Source organism: Schistocerca gregaria, chromosome 7 (assembly GCF_023897955.1).
Source record: "Schistocerca gregaria isolate iqSchGreg1 chromosome 7, iqSchGreg1.2, whole genome shotgun sequence".
Lineage (NCBI taxonomy): Eukaryota > Metazoa > Arthropoda > Insecta > Orthoptera > Acrididae > Schistocerca > Schistocerca gregaria.
In genome coordinates, this window is record NC_064926.1 from 499,275,411 (window position 1) to 499,295,758 (window position 20,348).

At 42.1% G+C, this 20,348-nt stretch overlaps 2 protein-coding genes across 7 annotated transcripts in view; one reads left to right on the top strand and one right to left on the bottom strand.

Annotated features, from left to right (window-relative positions):
* LOC126281658 (zinc transporter 1) overlaps positions 1-20,348 on the bottom strand; it is a 556,713-nt gene that overhangs the window by 230,081 nt on the left and 306,284 nt on the right. The window contains exon 1 of one of the 6 annotated variants that reach the window (XM_049980801.1): positions 6,269-6,339. The exons of 4 other annotated variants lie outside the window; for them this stretch is intronic. The gene's annotated coding sequence lies outside the window, so the exon portion shown is untranslated. Of the gene's footprint in view, positions 1-6,268; positions 6,340-20,348 lie in introns of those variants that run through there. One more of the 6 variants, XM_049980803.1, reaches the window with a different exon arrangement.
* The window catches only part of LOC126281656 (protein SPT2 homolog), a 518,200-nt gene that overhangs the window by 48,341 nt on the left and 449,511 nt on the right, over positions 1-20,348 (top strand). The gene's annotated exons all lie outside the window — the stretch shown is intronic.

Consider the following 20,348-nt stretch of genomic DNA (forward strand, 5'->3'; position numbering starts at 1 on the left):
CCAAATAACTGCCACAGGAGAAAGTGTTTACAGATATGCAAACCAAATTAGTACACTATACAGAGATCCTTAAAATAGGCTATTGATTATAAGACAATGTCACGTAACCCTTGAAAAATAATTTTTAAAAAGTTCTACAATTGTATGTTTATTCTCTACTGGTTTCCTCTTCACAGGCAAAAACCAGTATCCGTCAAAGAATCTTCCGTGAAGATGGTTGTAATATCTGACTCTGGGAAAAAATGAACATGTATGTTTTTTTAATGAACGCACCGCCATTTAACTGCATTATTGTTTAATTACGACCTATATTTAAAATATATTTAGTAAAAAACGGTTTACTGTTTTTACGAAAAATGACGTGCTCCCACTATTTTTTACTGATGATGATGAGATTGATTTGTGGAGCGCTAAACTGCGTGGTCGTCAGCTCCCGTGTACATTTCCAGTATGTATACAGGACAGTTTAGCCACATTCATGAACGATGGAAGGACGACAACACAAACATCCAGTTCCCGTTTTTGTTTTGTTTTTTTGTCATCAGTCTACTGACTGGTTTGATGCGTCCCGCCACGAATTCCTTTCCTGTGCTAACCTCCTCTTCTCAGAGTAGCACTTGCAACCTACGTCCTCAATTATTTGCTTGACGTATTCCAATCTCTGTCTTCCTCTATAGTTTTTGCCCTCTACAGCTCCCTCTAGTACCATGGAAGTCATTCCCTCATGTCTTAGCAGATGTCCTATCATCCTGTCCCTTCTCCTTATTAGTGTTTTCCACATATTCCTTTCCTCTCCGATTCTGCGTAGAACCTCCTCATTCCTTACCTTATCAGTCCACCTAATTTTCAACATTCGTCTATAGCACCACATCTCAAATGCTTCGATTCTCTTCTGTTCCGGTTTTCCCACAGTCCATGTTTCACTACCATACACTGCTGTACTCCAGACGTACATCCTCAGAAATTTCTTCCTCAAATTAAGGCCGGTATTTGATATTAGTAGACTTCTCTTGGCCAGAAATGCCTTTTTTGCCATAGCGATTCTGCTTTTGATGTCCTCCTTGCTCCGTCCGTCATTGGTTATTTTACTGCCTAGGTAGCATAATTCCTTAACTTCATTGACTTCGTGACCATCAATCCTGATGTTAAGTTTCTCGCTGTTCTCATTTCTACTACTTCTCATTACCTTCGTCTTTCTTCGATTTACTCTCAAACCATACTGTGTACTCATTAGACTGTTCATTCCGTTCAGCATATCATTTAATTCTTCTTCACTTTCACTCAGGATAGCAATGTCATCAGCGAATCGTATCATTGATATCCTGAACCTTTCTTTTATTTCCATCATTGCTTCCTCGATGTACAGATTGAAGAGTAGGGGCAAAAGGCTACAGCCTTGTCTTACTCCCTTCTTAATACGAGCACTTCGTTCTTGATCGTCCACTCTTATTATTCCCTCTTGGTTGTTGTACATATTGTATATGACCCATCTCTCCCTATAGCTTACCCCTACTTTTTTCAGTATCTCGAACAGCTTGCACCATTTTATATAGTCGAACGCTTTTTCCAGGTCGACAAATCCTATGAACGTGTCTTTATTTTTCTTTAGCCTTGCTTCCATTATTAGCCGTAACGTCAGAATTGCCTCTCTCGTGCCTTTACTTTTCCTAAAGCCAAACTGATCGTCACCGAGCGCATTCTCAATTTTCTTTTCCATTCTTCTGTATATTATTGTTGTAAGCAGCTTCGATGCATGAGTTGTTAAGCTGATTGTGCGATAATTCTCGCACTTGTCAGCTCTTGCCGTCTTCGGAATTGTGTGGATGATGCTTTTCCGAAAGTCAGATGGTATGTCGCCAGACTCATATATTCTACACACCAACGTGAATAGTCGTTTTGTTGCCACTTCCCCTAATGATTTTAGAAATTCTGATGGAATGTTATCTATCCCTTCTGCCTTGTTTGACCGTAAGTCCTCCAAAGCTCTTTTAAATTCCGATTCTAATACTGGATCCCCTATCTCTTCTATATCGACTCCTGTTTCTTCTTCTATCACATCAGACAAATCTTCACCCTCATAGAGGCTTTCAATATATTCTTTCCACCTATCTGCTCTCTCCTCTGCATTTAACAGTGGAATTCCCGTTGCACTCTTAATGTTACCACCGTTGCCTTTAATGTCACCAAAGATTGTTTTGACTTTCCTGTATCCTGAGTCTGTCCTTCCAACAATCATATTTTTTCGATGTCTTCACATTTTTCCTGCAGCCATTTCGTCTTAGCTTCCCTGCACTTCCTATTTATTTCATTCCTCAGCGACTTTTATTTCTGTATTCCTGATTTTCCCGGAACATGTTTGTACTTGAACTGAAGTATTTCTTCTGTTACCCATGGTTTCTTCGCAGCTACCTTCTTTGTACCTATGTTTTACTTCCCAACTTCTGTGATGGCCCTTTTTAGAGACATCCATTCCTCTTCAACTGTGTTGCCTACTGCGCTATTCATTATTGCTGTATCTATAGCGTTAGAGAACTTCAAACGTATCTCGTCATTCCTTAGAACTTCCGTACCCCACTTCTTAGCGTATTGATTCTTCCTGACTAATGTCTTGAACTTCAGCCTACTCTTCATCACTACTATATTGTGATCTGAGTCTATATCTGCTCCTGGGTACGCCTTACAATCCAGTATCTGATTTCGGAATCTCTGTCTGACTATGATGTAATCTAATTGAAATCTTCCCGTACCTCCCGGCCTTTTCCAAGTATACCACCTCCTCTTGTGATTCTTGAACAGGGTATTTGCTATTACTAGCTGAAACTTGTTACAGCACTCAATTAGTCTTTCTCCTCTTTCATTCCTTGTCCCAAGCCCATATTCTCCTGTAACCTTTTCTTCTACTCCTTCCCCTACAACTGTATTCCAGTCGCCAATGACTATTAGATTTTCGTCCCCCTTTACATACTGCATTACCCTTTCAAAATCCTCATAAACTTTCTCTATCTGTTCATCTTCAGCTTGCGACGTCGGCATGTATACCTGAACTATCGTTGTCGGTGTTGGTCTGCTGTCAATTCTGATTAGAACAACCCGGTCACTGAACTGTTCACAGTAACAGACCCTCTGCCCTACCTACCTATTCATAACGAGTCCTACACCTGTTATACCATTTTCTGCTGTTGTTGATATTACCCGATACTCATCTGACCAGAAATCCTTGTCTTCCATCCACTTCACTTCACTGACCCCTACTATATCTAGATTGAGCCTTTGCATTTCTCTTTTCTAGTTTCCCTACCACGTTCAAGCTTCTGACATTCCACGCCCCGACTCGTAGAGCATTATCCTTACGTTGATTATTCAATCTTTTTCTCATGGTAACCTCCCCCTTGGCAGTCCTCTCCCGGAGATCCGAATGGGGGACTATTCCGGAATCTTTTGCCAATGGAGAGATCATCATGACACTTCTTCAACTACAGGCCACATGTCCTGTGGATACACGTTACGTGTCTTTAATGCAGTGGTTTCCATTGCCTTCTGCATCCTCATGTCGTTGATCATTGCTGATTCTTCCGCCTTTAGGGGCAATTTCCCACCCCTAGGACAAGAGAGTGCCCTAAACCTCTATGCGTTCCTCCGTCCTCTTTGACAAGGCCGTTGGCAGAATGAGGCTGACTTCGTATGCCGGAAGTCTTCGGCTGCCAATGCTGTTTACTTATCAAAATTTAGGCAGTGGCGGGGATCGAACCCGGGACCGAATACGTTTTGATTATGAATCAAAGACGCTACCCCTAGACCACGGGTGTACCCGAGCAGAGAAAATACCTAACCCGGCCGGGATTCGAGCCTGGGACCCCGTGATCCAGAGGCAGCGACGCTAGCCACTAGACCACGAGTTGCGAACATTTACAGATCTTTTAAAAGACGATGATTTTACATCTGGCATTTCGTGTGGAGTCAATATTTTCTTAATTTTTGCCCGTTTTTCAGATTGATGTCTTGCTATATGCATTAATGACAATCAGTTGAAAACGCCATAAAAGATCGAAACCTAGGTCGTAATTAAATTAACAATACAGTCAAATGGCGGTGTGTTAATTAAAAGATTTTTGTATAGCTGTTGCTCGGCAACATAAAAATAAACATGTATTGTCCATCTGACGGCGCAAATACCCTTTTTCCGTATGTTTCACAGTTGTAGGCAGTCACCTACGAGATGTCTTGAAAGAAATTCGTTCGTGTGGATCAATTATGCGCTGGAATTCTTAACTTTTTGCACCTCCTACACATTTTCTATACTTTAACGAAAGTTAGTTCAAATCTTCGTTTGTGGGAAAATCTATTCTACGTTTGCTTGGTGGAAAATCCTTGCTTGTAAAAGAGAACATTACCTGTAGAGCACATGTCTTAAGCTGCGACTATCGTGATAAATATTCTGAAATTTTGATGCGCCACAGTGGATGGCGAAATGTGTGCATGCTATTTACATTTACTCACCTTGTGTTTTTTTCTGAAATGCGTTAGGGCAAATGAGGAAAAAATCGCTCAATAGAATAAATTTAAGTTCACGGAACTTTTAGACTTTGTTCGTTTTCAATTGCATATACATAGTACAGCAATGACAGGCGTTGTCGTTCGTGAATTCAACGAGGGCAATTGAGTTATAGCTGCGCGGCATGAGTTTCAACGATGGATTGGACGTAAGGGGTATATCGACTTCGCATTATCCAGTTGACCTACAAGAACACATGGGTGTGTATGAGATACGTTGTGTGTCTACCCTTAGGACAATTCTGAGATAACTATTCACAACAGCGGGGGTAGATGCTATACCCCAGACATGCTTTCAGAGGTATGGGTTTTTGACTATTGTCTGGATGTCTGCGGTTCGCGGAGGGCACAAGATATTTGTGAAAGGTAAATGAAAACTTCGGTGTACATTTCAGAATTGTTTAACATTGAAGTTATAAGTCCACAAGTGACAAAGATACAATCCGGCAAAATCGGGTAGTTCTTTTGAAAACGAGATAAAAATATGGTGCTATGCATAAGCTAAAATTCACACTATTTCACTCTCAATTCTTGTAAAAGATTGTATTGTGAAATTGCATGAACCTTTTTCTAAATTATCAGTACACGATATAAACTAGCGCTGCGAAAGTCTTTATTTACATTCCACGGGCTTTCTTTTAAATTATGGGCATCTGCAGCGGCGCTGGTGTAATAAAGTTTTGTTCTTATATTGGATGCTCATATATTCGAAACAGGTCAAAAAATAAAGAAAAAGGTTCAAATGGCTGTGAGCACTATGGGACTTAACATCTGTGATCATCAGTCCCCTAGACTTAGAACTACTTAAACCTAACTAACCTAAGGACATCACACACATCCATGCCCGAGGCAGGATTCGCACCTGCGGCCGTAGTGGTCGCGCGGTTTCAGACTGAAGCGCCTAGAACCGCACGGCCACACCGGCCGGCCGAAACAGTTCACATGACAGTTTTTACATGTATAAAATGGTACTTGGAGTTGTTTGTCTGTCCTGCCAAAATCTGCATTCCCTCTCTGGCGATACGTCAGAGAGCGCACTTCCATTACACTTGTGAAAAATCGGCACATATTCACGTAGAGATATTTTGGTTACGTAGCTTTCACATTTCGGTTTTCGTTAGCAAAAGACTCCATTGCTGATATAAGAACAACATCTGATTTATCTTCCGAGAACTGTGATCTATCACTAAAAAAATCTACTATCGTTGGCACAAAAGCTGTTCGCAGGAAAAGATCCAGTGAGGACGCCTTTCATACAGGGTGGCGCAGGGAAACGCGAAATTTCGAAATAACCTCATTTCCATGAATAAATTCATAAAACTAGTAATTTATTAACGAAAGTGAATGTATGTCTCTACAATCAAAATGTATAAGCGGCCGAACGTGACAGGAACGTTAATAGATATTAGATTGCAGCAAGGATAACGCGCTTGAAATTAAAAAACGAACTTTTATGTGACAGCTGCCGAAAATGGACTCAACGTCAAACTTGAAATATTTTTACGCACTAGACGAGCAGATACGTTGCTGAAGATTCTCTCGCTGCACTAAAACAAATATACGGGTATCACGATGAGCGTAATGGCCCAAAAGCGTCCGCGACAGTAAATTTGCGCTCTTGTGAAGGTATTCGTGTTTGCTTGCGGTCTCCCTACGAGAAGTAGGAATCCGGCAGTGCCGCTGCGCTAGCGCAACCTCGTGGTGTCGGCCTACTCACCCCGGCGCGTCCCGCCGTGTTCTCCGCTCGCCGTCCGCGGGCAGACTGACCGCCGGTGGCGGCCGCGCTGGACTGCCAGCGCCACCAGCTGGCTGGCTGGCTACCTGTTACGCCCACGCAGCGCCACGGCGCGCCGCTGCCCGACACCCCGTATCACGGAATCTGTGCGCCGGGCCAACACCACCTCTACTGCCTACATGGTGCAGGGCACGCTGTACAACTAATAGTCATTTCTGTTCCTGTTCCACTCGTAAACCGAGAGAGGAAAACCAAATGTCTGTGCGTCTCCGTGTGAGCCCTAATTTCTTCTATCTCATCTTCGTGGTCCTTACCTGAAATACGGCTTCCAAAGAGGGTAGATAACAGGAGCAGTGTTTATCTTCCAGCCGCCTACGACACTGTCAACCACAGACTCTTGTTGCTGAAGCTATACAACCTCACCAAGGTTTACAAACTAACCTGTCTCATAAGAAATCTTCTGCAGAACCGAAGATATTTTGTGGAATATCAAGGACAAAGAAGCAGATGGAGGCAGCAGATAAATCGATTGCCACAGGGCAGTGTACTGGCACACACCCTCTTCAACATATACACTAACGACCAGCAGTTACCAGAAGGAACACGAAGGTTCATATATGCAGATGACCGAGCAATCACAGCACAAGATCACAGCTTTGAGAGGGTGGAGTGGAAGCAAACTGATGCTCTGAAAGAATTAACTGCCTATTACAGGGATAATCAATTCAAACCAATTTAAACCAAATCCTTGTAAGACACAGACCTGTGCTTTCCACCTCCGAAACAGACAGACTAGTAGAACCTTGCAGATAGATTGGGAAGGAACCTCTTTAGAACACTTCAAGACTCCAAAATACCTCGGAGTCACTCTGGACCGTGCTCTTACATATAAGGAACACTGCTTAAAAACAAAGTAAAAAGTGGCTGCCAGGAACAATGTGGTTAGGAAGCTGACTGGAACAACATGGGGAGCACAGCCAGACACAGTGCGCACATCCGCATTAGCCTTCTGATACTCTGCAGCTGAGTACGCTTGCTCTGTATGGTGCAGATCTACACATACAAAGAAAGTTGATGTTGCTCTGAATGAGACATGTAGTATCACTACGGGTTGTCTAAGAGCCACACCTGTGGAAAAACTGTACTGCTTATCCGATCCGGCAATAGCCCCCCCGCCCCCCCCCCCCCCCCCGGACATCCGAAGAGATACAGCAGCACGGAGTGTAATGAAGAAGGCAGTAACATCCGAAGCCCACCCACTACATAGCCACCGACAGGCACAGCAAAGACTTGTGTCTAGAAGGAGCTTCCTCCACAGCGCAGAACCACTCGCTGACACTCCACATCAACACCGGGAGAAGAGATGGCATGTCAGATGCCAGCATCTGGAGGAGTGGCAAAAAGTTCTTCCCCTAGGCCACACAGAGAAATGGTCCACATGGAAATCACTCAACCGTCTGCGTTCTTCTGTCACAATATCCAAGAGTAATCTGGAGAGGTGGGGCTTCCAGGTGAACTCTCTCCAGTGTGACTACGGAGCTGCCGTGCAGACATCAACACATCTACTACAATGCACATTACCTCCAACTGTGTGCACCATGGAGGACCTCGTAAACGCTACACAAAGTGCACTGCACGTTGCAAATTTTTGGGCATCCACTGTATAGATTAAAATTACCTTATGTTTGACAACACAATCTGTGTCTAATCATTTATTTCATTCTTGATTAGTTTAATTTATAAACCATAATGTATGTATGTATGTATGTATGTAGTAGTGTATCTAATATTTATTTTAGTTTGCTTCTGACACGATAAATAAAATAAAACCTGAAATATAGGGTGTTACAAAAAGGTACGGCCAAACTTTCAGGAAACATTCCTCACACACAAAGAAAGAAACGACGTTATGTGGACATGTGTCCGGAAACGCTTAATTTCCATGTTAGAGCTCATTTTAGTTTCGTCAGTACGTACTGTACTTCCTCGATGGCCCAATTGAAGGAAGGTAATATTGACTTCGTTGCTTGTGTTAACATGTGACTAATTGCTCTACAGTACTAGCGTCAAGCGCATCAATACGTAGCATCAACACGTTAGTGTTCATCACGAACGTGGTTTTGCACTCAGTGCAATGTTTACAAATGCGGAGTTGGCAGATGCCCATTTGATGTATGGATTAGCTCGGGGCAATAGCCGTGGCGCGGTACGTTTGTATCGAGACAGATTTCCAGAACGAAGGTGTCCCGACAGGAAGACGTTCGAAGCAATTGATCGGCGTCTTAGGGAGCACGGAACATTCCAGCCTAGGACTCGCGACTGGGGAAGACCTAGAACGACGAGGACACCTGCAATGGACGAGGCAATTCTTTGTGCAGTTGACGATAACCCTAATGTCGGCGTCAGAGAAGTTGCTGCTGTACAAGGTAACGTTGACCACGTCACTGTATGGAGAGTGCTACGGGAGAACCAGTTGTTAACGTACCATGTACAGCGTGTGCAGGCACTAGCAGCAGCTGATTGGCCTCCACGGGTACACTTCTGCGAATGGTTCATCCAACAATGTGTCAATCCTAATTTCAGTGTAAATGTTCTCTTTACGGATGAGGCTTCATTCAAACGCGATCAAATTGTATATTTTCACAATCAACATGTGTGGGCTGACGAGAATCCGCACGCAATTGTGCAATCACGTCACCAACACAGACTTTCTGTGAACGTTTGGGCAGGCATTGTTGGTGATGTCTCGATTGGGCCCCATGTTCTTCCATCTACGCTCAATGGAGCACGTTATCATGATTTCATACGGGATACTCTACCTGTGCTGCTAGAACATCTGCCTTTAATAGTACGACACAACATGTGGTTCGTGCACTATGGAGCTCCTACACATTTCAGTCGAAGTGTTCGTACGCTTCTCAACAAAAGGAGACGCTTTCTTAAACAGTGCTGATTCGTGGATACAAGCTTTCCGTTCTCGAGGAAATTTATTATTTTCGAACTCAGTGTCCTAGGACCGTTGCTATTCACAATATACATAAATGACCTTGTGGATGACATCGGAAGTTCACTGAGGCTTTTTGCAGATGATGCTGTGGTGTAGCGAGAGGTTGTAACAATGGAAAATTGTACTGAAACGCAGGAGGATCTGCAGCGAATTGACGCATGGTGCAGGGAATGGTAATTGAATCTCAATCTAGACAAGTGTAATGTGCTGCGAATACATAGAAAGAAAGATCCCTTATCATTTAGCTACAAAATAGCAGGTCAACAACTGGAAGCAGTTAATTCCATAAATTATCTGGGAGTAGACATTAGGAGTGATTTAAAATGGAATGATCATATAAAGTTGATCGTCGGCAAAGCACATGCCAGACTGAGATTCATTGGAAGAATCCTAAGGAAATGCAATCCGAAAACAAAGGAAGTAGGTTACAGGATGCTTGTTCGCCCACTGCTTGAATACTGCTCAGCAGTGTGGGGTCCGTACCAGATAGGGTTCATAGAAGAGATAGAGAAGATCCAACGGAGAGCAGCGCGCTTCGCTAGAGGATCATTTAGTAATCGCGAAAACTTTACGGAGATGTTAAACTCCAGTGGAAGACACTGTAGGAGAGACGCTCAGTAGCTCGGTAAGGGCTTTTGTTGAAGTTGAAGTTTCACTGAGGAGTCAAGCAGTATATTGCTCACTCCTACGTATATCTCGCGAAGAGACCATGAGGATAAAATCAGAGAGATTAGAGCCCACACAGAGGCATAACGTCAATCCTCCTTTCCACGAACAATACGAGACTGGAATAGAATGGAGAACCGATAGAGGTACTCAAGGTACCCTCCGCCACACACCGTCAGGTGGCTTACGGAGTATGGATGTAGATGTAGATGTTTCATAGGATGCAAAGCAAGTACCACAGATCGAACGCTTGATTGGAACTGTACAAAAATTATTTTCAAATATGGATATACGTCTGTCCTAACACCTTCCAAGATCGCTTATCTGTAAAACTCTGCGATTGTGTACACTCGATATCTCAGTGTTTAACTGGAGCTTGTGTAGTGCGGAGACTTTCCCAGAGCCTACCACAAGGTGCGAAGTAGCAACGCCTGACATCTTGTCCAGCCGTCCTGACAAACACAACGTGTCCAGTAAAAATATAATTTGATTTTCCGATGGTAGATTCACATTCTACGCAAATTGGCGAATCGTCTGTCGTCATGAATTAATTCCAAAAGCCGATTAACAGTAGATTACTAAATCCTCGTAAAATTTACAATTGCATTTGGCATCTTTTTGCGGTTCCCACCAATCCGGAGTCGTGAGCGACACATGCTCTTGAGTACTTTCATGGTAAACATTATTATTAACAATGGCTGAATTATTTATTCCCTGACTGCAGCGGTTCGCTGGTACTGGTGTTTTTCTAGTAAATATTACGAATGTTAAGCCATGGTGTGTGTGTGTGTGTGTGTGTGTGTGTGTGTGTGTGTGTGTGTGTGTGTGTGTGTGTGTGTGTGTGTGTTTTCTAATAGTTCGCATATTTCTTTTATCGCAGAGAATTTATCTTAGTGGCAGAAGGGTGTTAGGGTATGTCACATTGGCCCTCTTCGGTGTTGATTTCGTCGCTAGCTGCAGAAATTAGCTCGAGATGGAAGATGTCGAGTTTGATTTTGCCACTAACGTAGTGCGTGCTGTGCGAGGAGAAACTTCACCTGAACAACAGCAACAACAGCAGAAGAATAAGAAAAAGAAGAAGAACGTATAAAGTACTTCAAGGGAGAAAAGTATGCTCATTTTGTCCTTCGAGCAAATGAAGAATGGCAACATTTTGTAACCACTGTTCAAGAGCAGTCTGCGCAGAATAATGAGCTAGGTCTTGCATAGATTGCAATAGTAATGTCTAAAATAGGATACTCTACTCATTAGGTGTCTAAAGTACTCTTGGAGTTATAATAATTACAATAATTCGCAACTAGTGCATAACAGAAATTATGGCTTCTTTTCCAATTTCGACTATAGGCTATAATACAGAACAATTTATACTTATTTTGTATGTAACATACCGCTGGAGCTCTAGTAATTGCAATAATCTAGTACATAACCTATAAATCATTATTTCCTTTGAATGAAATTTGGAATAGTAAAATTTACGATAGTTTAGTAGCAATGTAACATTCCCCCGCCCCCTTTAGTGCTCTAGGATTTAATTAATCATTAATTATATGCCATCAAACTAATTTTCCTCGACATTTAGATGTCACTATAAGAGGACCTGTCAACCTCTGCCAGGGGCCGGAAACCGTAACGTACCTGACAACCTCTCCTTCCAACGTAAGTCTCTCCCACGACTGTATTATGTTTCGTTACGAATGGTACGATGATGTTAAGCAGTTCCGAAAAGGAAGCTTCAGCCATTCTTAGATAATTACGAAAAGCAGCTCCTTAAGTAACAGAGCGTAGGTTCTTGATGAGTTTCGTTCTTCGGATTAGTCACTTGTTTGCCCAAGCTTCCTCTCGGATCTTTTTCCCTTTTTACCTTTAAAATAGGTCTATCGAATGGTAGCTCTCTTCAAATCTACGTCTCCATGCACATCAATATTCCGCAAGCCACCTTATGGAGTGTGGCGGAGGGCAGATGAAGTGTTTTACATTTAGGATAGGGTCTAAATTTGGGCTTGTTGGAAATTTGTTACTGCGAAAGACTGCAGGCTAGCTGCAACAACGCAAAACAGCGTTTCTGGCCCCGTCAGCTGTTCTGTAAAACCGCCACGACAGTTCTTTGTCGTATACGATTGTGGTCAACATAAACTCAGTTTCGATCCTCTTAAAATTTTTGCACGTAAACATTTATTATTTTTTCATGCAGTTTCTGTTAACACATAGTCTTCTCTCTGGAGTGTCGTATTAAGGGTAATATTAGCTTTTAGAGTATCTTTAGTTTTAATAGGTACTATTTTTCGATGTTTTTTAATTACCCTGAAAATTAATAACAGCAGTAGTCTAAATTCGGGCTATTACGTGTGGTCTATATTTGGGCTAAAGATAGTCTACATATTGGACCATTTTGTCGATATGATTATCCTATACCGTTTTAGTTCTACAAACAAGAGAAAAAAACAAAAATATCTCCTGCAGGGAAACAGGAAGAAAGAACGAGGCAGATCAGCGCTCTTAAGAAAAGCAACAAATGACAAAGCCGTCGGATCTGTCCTGATAACTGACAGTCCTTACAAAACAATGTTACAAAAGAGTGCTACTGACGAAAATTTTTTTGCTAGTCCTCTGAAACGATACACTGTGAAAAATAAACCGAAGTTTGAAAAAGAGTCTGAAATCTCATCCAAAAAAGTGAAGCTTGAGAAAAATGAAAAAATTACAAATGGAAAAGGACGAAAAAAGCATGAAGATAGTCCAGATGAGTCACAGATAGGTGAACCGACTACGCGACTCGTTAGCGACGACTCGAGTGATTTAGACTTTCCCGCTGGACAGAAACAGGCCAAACTGATGATGCAGAACGCATTTTTTGCGAAGGAAATTTTTGTGATGACTTGCAAGGAGAGCGGTGTGTTATGTGCACCACACTTAATGTGGGCACCACAACGAATGTGCAGGGACTAATATTTATGTTTGTGAATTTTGGGAAGAGAATACAATATTTTACATTATGTGACCTGATTTTTTGAATACCGCAGTGATTCTAAAATAAAACTATGCCATATTATTTTGTAACTACTTCATAAATTGTTTTGATATTGTATTCTATAAATAAATTGTTTTCATTTATGTTACTATGGTTTTCAACGATATTGGAATATTTTTGGAACTAGTCCAAATTTAGACCACACCTCCGAGTTGTGTACATTCACCAATATTTTTAATATTTGAAACAAGAAATAGAGAAAGTATGATACATTTCATATTAATTACTTAAAGTAGAACAGCCAAAATATTTTTTAACTGATGATGGGTGAAGTAGAGAAGATGTAAAATGTAGACTGGCAATGGCAAGGAAAGCGTTTCTGAAGAAGAGAAATTTGTTAACATCGAGTATAGATTTAAATGTGAGGATGTCGTTTCTGAAAGTATTTGTATGGAGTGTAGCCATGTATGGAAGTGAAACATGGACGATAAATAGTTTGGACAGGAAGAGAAGAGAAGCTTTCGAAATGTGGTGCTGAAGATTAGATGGGTAGATCACACAACTAACGAAGAGGTATTGAATAGAATTGGGGAGAAGAAGAGTTTATGACACAACTTGACGAGAAGAAGAGACCGGGTGGTAGGACATGTTCTGAGGCATCAAGGGATCACAAATTTAGCATTGGAGGGTAGCGTGGAGGGTAAAAATCGTAGAGGGAGACCAAGAGATGAATACACTAAGCAGATTCAGAAGGATGTAGGTTGCAGTAGGTACTGGGAGATGAAGAAACTTGCACAGGATAGAGTAGCATGGAAAGCTGCATCAAACGAGTCTCAGGACTGAAGATCACGACAACAACATTAATTTATTTTGAATATAACGTCAGATGTGCTTTAAAAAGTAAATGGCAGCCAAAATTTAGACCAGTCTCACTACTTCTGGTGCCATTCTCAAGTCGTCCCCCCCTCCCCCCCCCCCCCTTTCCCTATTTCAGTTGCGAATGACCCTTGGGAAGATGAAACACTTATCACTTTCATTTTACCTTCATGGTCCACTCGCGATGTGCTGGTGGAAGCAAATTGCTGCTTGGCTCTTCGAGGAACAATGGGCTCTCGGAATATTCACTATAAAGTACGCCATGATGTACTGTCTGCCCTTGGAGTGCAGTATTTCCTTTACGCTCTCACACTCGATAATCTAACCAGCAACGGAACGAACCACTCTTCTTTCAGTCTTCTGTACTTTTAGTAATTGAATGTTGGAAGGGTCTGAGGGTGATACTACTCGTAAATACTCTGAAATACGCCACTTTTGTGGACCGAGTACTTTTGCTTTCCAGTTTTTTTCAGTGTTCTCTGTGTGGCGTATACTTTTATATTATCATTACAGACGGTCACTTCCACGTATTTGTGACGTTACTGTCGTCCCACGTTAGTATCTGAACACTTATCAGGCCGCCAGCATTGGGACTCCCATCCGTGGCGAGACATTGGCGTACAGGAGAGTAAACCGCGTAACGCTGATCGTCGTGTTGCTCCTGCTAATGTTATATAAGTTTCGTTGAAATGTGGCTTCGATGTCGTGAAGGATCGGACGGTTTGGTAGCAATGTGTTGTATCCGCTAATAAATAATACGTGCTGTGGCATGCTTTGTTTATGTATCCTCGATCTTGACTTATTTTTGCGATATTTATGAGTGTATCACTGAGAAACTTCAGAACCATTGATAGACTACAGTGTGCCTTTTGTATAATGTCGTAGTGACTTACAATGCGACCAGTGTATTTCTAAACTTAATTGCAGTGCTAGGCCACAAAATTTACAGAACTTGCTAATCCAACAATGGCCAAATACGTGTTATTAACAGTAGTGCAAAATGGCTCTGAGCACTATGGGTTCTTAACTTCTGAGGTCATCAGTCCCTTGAACTTAGAACTACTTAAACCTAACTAACCTAAGGACATCACACACACCCATGCCCGAGGCAGGACTCTAAACTGCGACCGTAGCAGTCGCGCGGTTCCAGACTGTAGCGCCTAGAACCGCTCGGCCACACCGGCCGGCTTAACATAGTCAAATGTGCTGTGAAGCGGGTTGTTTCACGAAAGAAACTCCAGAATACATGCAAGTGCCACCTACACAGGAAGGACCCCTCGCTATGTTGACGGTTATAGTCTATGTACCATCGGGGGGTGACTTATTGTTAGGAACTATATCCTGGTCTATTAAAAAAACTAAAAACCCGCCTCGATTGCGAAAAAAGCACCTAGTGTTAACCCAGGTTTCGGCGTAGATAACTACACCTTCTTCAGCACACTAAAACCCACAAGTGCCCAAGAAGACCTTTGTCAATGATTAAAAGAACACCATGTTTATGGCGGGTCATTATAAGTAGGCTGCTTAGGTTTTTGTATTGGGAACGCCACGTAGCGCTCTGTATGAAAATCACTGGCTGTGCTGTGTGCAGTCTGTGGCTGGATGGCATTGTTGGAATTTGCTGTTGTAGTGTTGGGCAGTTGGCTGTTAACAGCGCGCAGCGTTGTGCAGTTGGAGGTGAGCCGCCAGCAGTGGTGGATGTGGGGAAGTGAGATGGAGGATTTTTGAGAGCGGATGATCTGGACGTGTGTCCATCAGAAACAGTACATTTGTAAGAATGGATGTCATGAACTGCTATATATATTATGACTTTTGAACACTATTAAGTTAAATACATTGTTTGTTCTCTATCAAAATCTTTCATTTCCTAGGCCTATCAGTATACAGTGCTTTCAGTAGTTTGAATCTTTTTACTTAGCTGGCAGTAATGGCGCTCGCTGTATTGCAGTAGTTCGAGTAACGAAGATTTTTGTGAGGTAAGTGATTTGTGAACGGTATAGGTTAATGTTAGTCAGGGCCATTCTTTTGTAGGGATTATTAAAAGTCAGATTGCGTTGCGCTAAAAAATACTGTGTCAGTTTAGTGTTGATCAGAATAGGTAAAGAGCGAAATGTCTGAGTACGTTCAGTTTTGCTCAGCTGTTTGAAAATCAAATAATGTAAAAGGTTTATGAGCACAGTCATTAAATAAGTTTTCTAAGGCGACATTTCATCATGGCCCATCGAACATGGGCCAGTGTGAGGTGGGGCGTACACTATTATGTTGACTCTGTACATATGTACTGTTTGTGTTTTCCTTTTCTTTTTCGTTTATAAATGTATAGCTATGGTGTTCTTATAATCATTGACAAAGGTCTTCTTAGGCACTTGTGGGTTTTATTGTTCTGAAGAAGGTGTAGTTATCTACGCCGAAACATGGGTTAACACTAGGTGCTTTTTTCGCAATCGAGGCGGGTTTTTATTTTTTTTTAATATATTAACCGACGATTGCTGACGCGCTGCTATGTTGAAGGCTCTTGTATCGTGGTCTGACATTAACGAACATACGACTGCACCACGCTCATATCTGCTTTGCCCGATGTACTGATATAAGCAACGCAGTGTAATATTCCAAAAAGACTAAACCAGTATACAACGAAAGATCCTAATACAACCAACACTTGTTCCCGTCTCCAGCGATTTATCGCCAACAGTGTAATCGAACAGTAATTAACATCTTTACCTACTTCTGCCCAGTACATTACATTTTAATCGCTGACGGCCCACTGCAAGTTTCTGGAATAAAAGTCGACCCTCTGCGGGTTTTGCTGCATTTCGCTACGTTTTCCTGGCCTTGAAAACTGACAAGATGGAGCGAAGACAGGCACTTTCCCAACCAGCTGAGCAGCGTGGAGAGCATCTCACCCACAGTGATATCACAATCTCAGCTCGAAGGTCGCGTTTACCGTCGAGGGTACACAAGATTCCGTTATCGCGCGCGCTCCATAATCACAATGCTGTCTAAGGCAGCGGCGCATCTGTAGTTGCGCCATGTTGTCCTTCCATGCATCTTGAGCGTATCGCGATTTTTGCCGCAGATGAGGTAGTTCTTGTACCTGACGCTTCAGGACGGAGAATATTTTAAGGAATGAACTGTAACAGAACCTCTAGCCTTTTAAATAAACAAACTGTTTATCAGATGGGATCAGACTGTCCGCTGACGATGCTAGTGTCTCATCTTTCTTGGCTTATCAGTCTTCTGACTTGTTTGATGAAGCCGGCCATGGCATCCCCTCCTGCGCCAACCTCTTCATCTCAAAGTATCGCTTGTACCCAGCGTCCTCAATGATCTCTGCTTTTCGCTTACAGATTTTACCCTAGACAGCTCCCTCTTGCACCATAGAATTACTTCAAGCAGACAGTTACAGAGTCAACTCATGAAGGTAATGTCTCAGGCCTCCTGGCAAGCAACAGATTTGAACTTGTAAAATCAGTAAATGTAGAGGCTGGTTGGTTGATTCGGGGGTGGGGACCAAACAACGAGGTCATCGGATCTCACCGGATTAGGGGAAGTTGGGGAAGGAAGTTGGCCGGGCCCTTTCAAAGTAATCATCCCGGCATTTGCCTGAAGCGATTAAGGGAAATCACGGTAAATCTAAATCAGGATGGCCGGACGGGTTTGAACAGTCGTCCTGCCGAATGCTAGTCCAGTGTGCTTACCACTGAGCCAGCTCGCTGGTTAATGTAGAGGAGGGTATCAGTGATCAAATGTCTCTAAGCACTGCGGGACTTAACATCTGAGGCCATCAGTCCCCTAGAATTAGATCTACTTAAACCTAATAAAGCTAAGGACATCATCACACACATCCGTGCCCGAGGCAGGATTCGAACCTGCGATCGTAGCAGCAGCGCGATTCCAGACTGAAGCGTCTAGAACCGCTCGGTTACAGAGGCCGGCTTATCAGTGATCATAAGGCTGTGATAGCATCTACCACTAAGAATATTACGAGGAATGTTAAGAACGCTAGGAAAATATTTTTGCTTAGCAAGAGTGGCACGATACAAATTGCAGAGTATCTGAACAATATCAAAATATTCAGTGCTGAGGACGAAGATGTGAAGCTCAAATCAAAAGAAATCATCATTCAATATTTCTCAGAAAATTATGTTCCGAGCAAGGTCTTAAGCGTCGGGAAACACACCGTGGTTTAATAGCAGTGCTGCAAAACTGTTACATAAACAAAGAGATTCAGGATAAGTCGTAACCTAGGTAACGAGCAGAGACTAAACGAAAGGAAAAGAAGCGCAAGAAGAGCAATGAGAGGAGCATCAATAACTGTAAAAGTAAAATTTTGTCAATCGATCTGACTAAAATCGTAATTGGTATTCATCTTACGTAAAATCAGTAAGCGGTTCGAAATCATGTATTCAGTCAATTAGTGAACATAATGGAACCGAAACGGAAAACGACAGAGAGAAGGTCGAAATCTGAAGTCGGTCTTCCGAAACTATTTCACCGCGGAAGATCGTAAAACAATTCGCCCGTTAAATAATCGTTGGAGCTTCTAAATGGCAGGTTGAGATAACATAGATTTTTTGACGACATGGTTGTGGAGATGAAGCCGCGATTAGTATGATTAATCAAATATTCAAAAACAGTCTTAATCGCATTTATTATTATTATATACCGCCAACCGGTTTCAACCTGACGGAGGGGTCATCTTCTGGGCGTTTACGCTGTGAAATTATAGATATCCGTCAGAAAGACTCCATTATACAATAGCGCTATCGTATGTCGTTCTTGCTTCGTCCGTCATATGTTATTTTCTTCCAAGGTAGCAGAACTGCTTCACTTCGTCTGATTCGTGGTCCCAGTTTTATTAAAACATATTAACATTATCACTACCCATATTCTGTGCTCATTGGACTTTCCATTCAGTTCAACATTCTTCTTCACTTTCACTGAGGATGGCAATTCCATCAGGGAATCTTATCGTTCATGTTCTTTCGCTCTGAAATTTAATCCCACTCCTAACCTATCTTTTTGTTTCCGCCATTGCTTCTTTGACATACAAACTGAACAGTAGGTTTTGTTTTACAGTATTACTTTTATTGCGTTAACAGATTTTCGGCTTACAAGGTCATCTTCAGGCACACAAACATCTGAAAATGGCTTTGTAAGCCGAAAACCGATTAACAAAATAAAATACTGTAGAACAAAAGTAAACTAGCGCTTTTCATGTATTATAATGTTGTTCTGCCAAGAATCGACGGAAGATACAGACAACATGAAGGTTGCATCGCTGTCCCTGTCTTACACACTTCTTAATCAGGTGGCTTCGTTATTGGTCTTCCATTCTTATAGCTCCATTTTAGTTCTTACACATATTATGTATTACTCGTATTTCCCTATAGCTTACCCCTCTTTTTCTCAGAATTTCGAACGTCTTGCACCCTTTTGGATTATCGAACGCTTTTCCTAAGTTGGCAGGTTCTATGAATGGGTCCTGAATTTTCTTAAGCCTTGTTTATATTAACAAGTGCAACATTAAAACTGCCTCTCTGGTATCTTTACCTTTCTCAAATTGTTTTTCCAAAAGTTTGATGGTAAGTCTCAAGTTTTAAAGAGTCTAAACACCAAGCTGAATTGTCGTCTGAATGCCATTTCCCACAATGTTGTGTACAGGAAAGTAGCGCCGTTGCAATATCGTAAGAAAATATGCGAAGACCTACGCGAGATTCCCACTTCTTATAACGAAGTGACAGCAAGATAATGTTCTTAATAGAGAGGAAAACTCAGCAGCATACGATTAAAAGATAACTGATGGATATCTTCAGCAGGGCACATCGTGTAAGCCTGATAACGACATGATTATTAGAATAAATGCACCAAATGGATGCTTATAACAAGTAATATTCATTTATTTATTCTTCCAGTAATTTTCGGGTTGCAGCCAGATCCCATCATAATTTTGTCACGATATTTCGGCCCAGAGACGTCAGGCCATTCTCAGGTGAGTAGGCGAAGTACTGAAGAGACCTGATGCAGTGATGGTATTTATAGCGAATTCCGCGCGTGCGAATCGTTCTGGCGGTTTACGGCGTATGGGTTAGAAGGTGACGCGCGAGGCAGCCAAGTTGTGTGTGCTGCCCTCAGTGGTGAAGTAAGAACAGTCTAATCGCTGAGTATCGACTGAGCAAGTCGATTCCGCTGTGACTGCATAATTTTAATAATCGGATTCCAATTTTTATCCAGCTGAAAGCCGTTATCACGATTAATTAAATTATCAGCAAGACGTATTTCCACGGATTCTTTAATTACAGAGTCCCAGAAGGTGTAACCCGGTGCTATAATTTTGGTATTATTGTATTCCATTGAATGTCCCATGGAAATGCAACGTTCTGCTACTGCAGATTTTAAGGGCTGACGCAGAGGGGAGTGTCTATCGTGCTCTACACAGCGTTCCTGGACCGTTCGTGTCGTCTGACCTATATATGCAGAGCCACAATCACAGCGAATTTTATGAACATCCGCCTTCCTGAATTGAAAGTCGTCTTTAACGGATA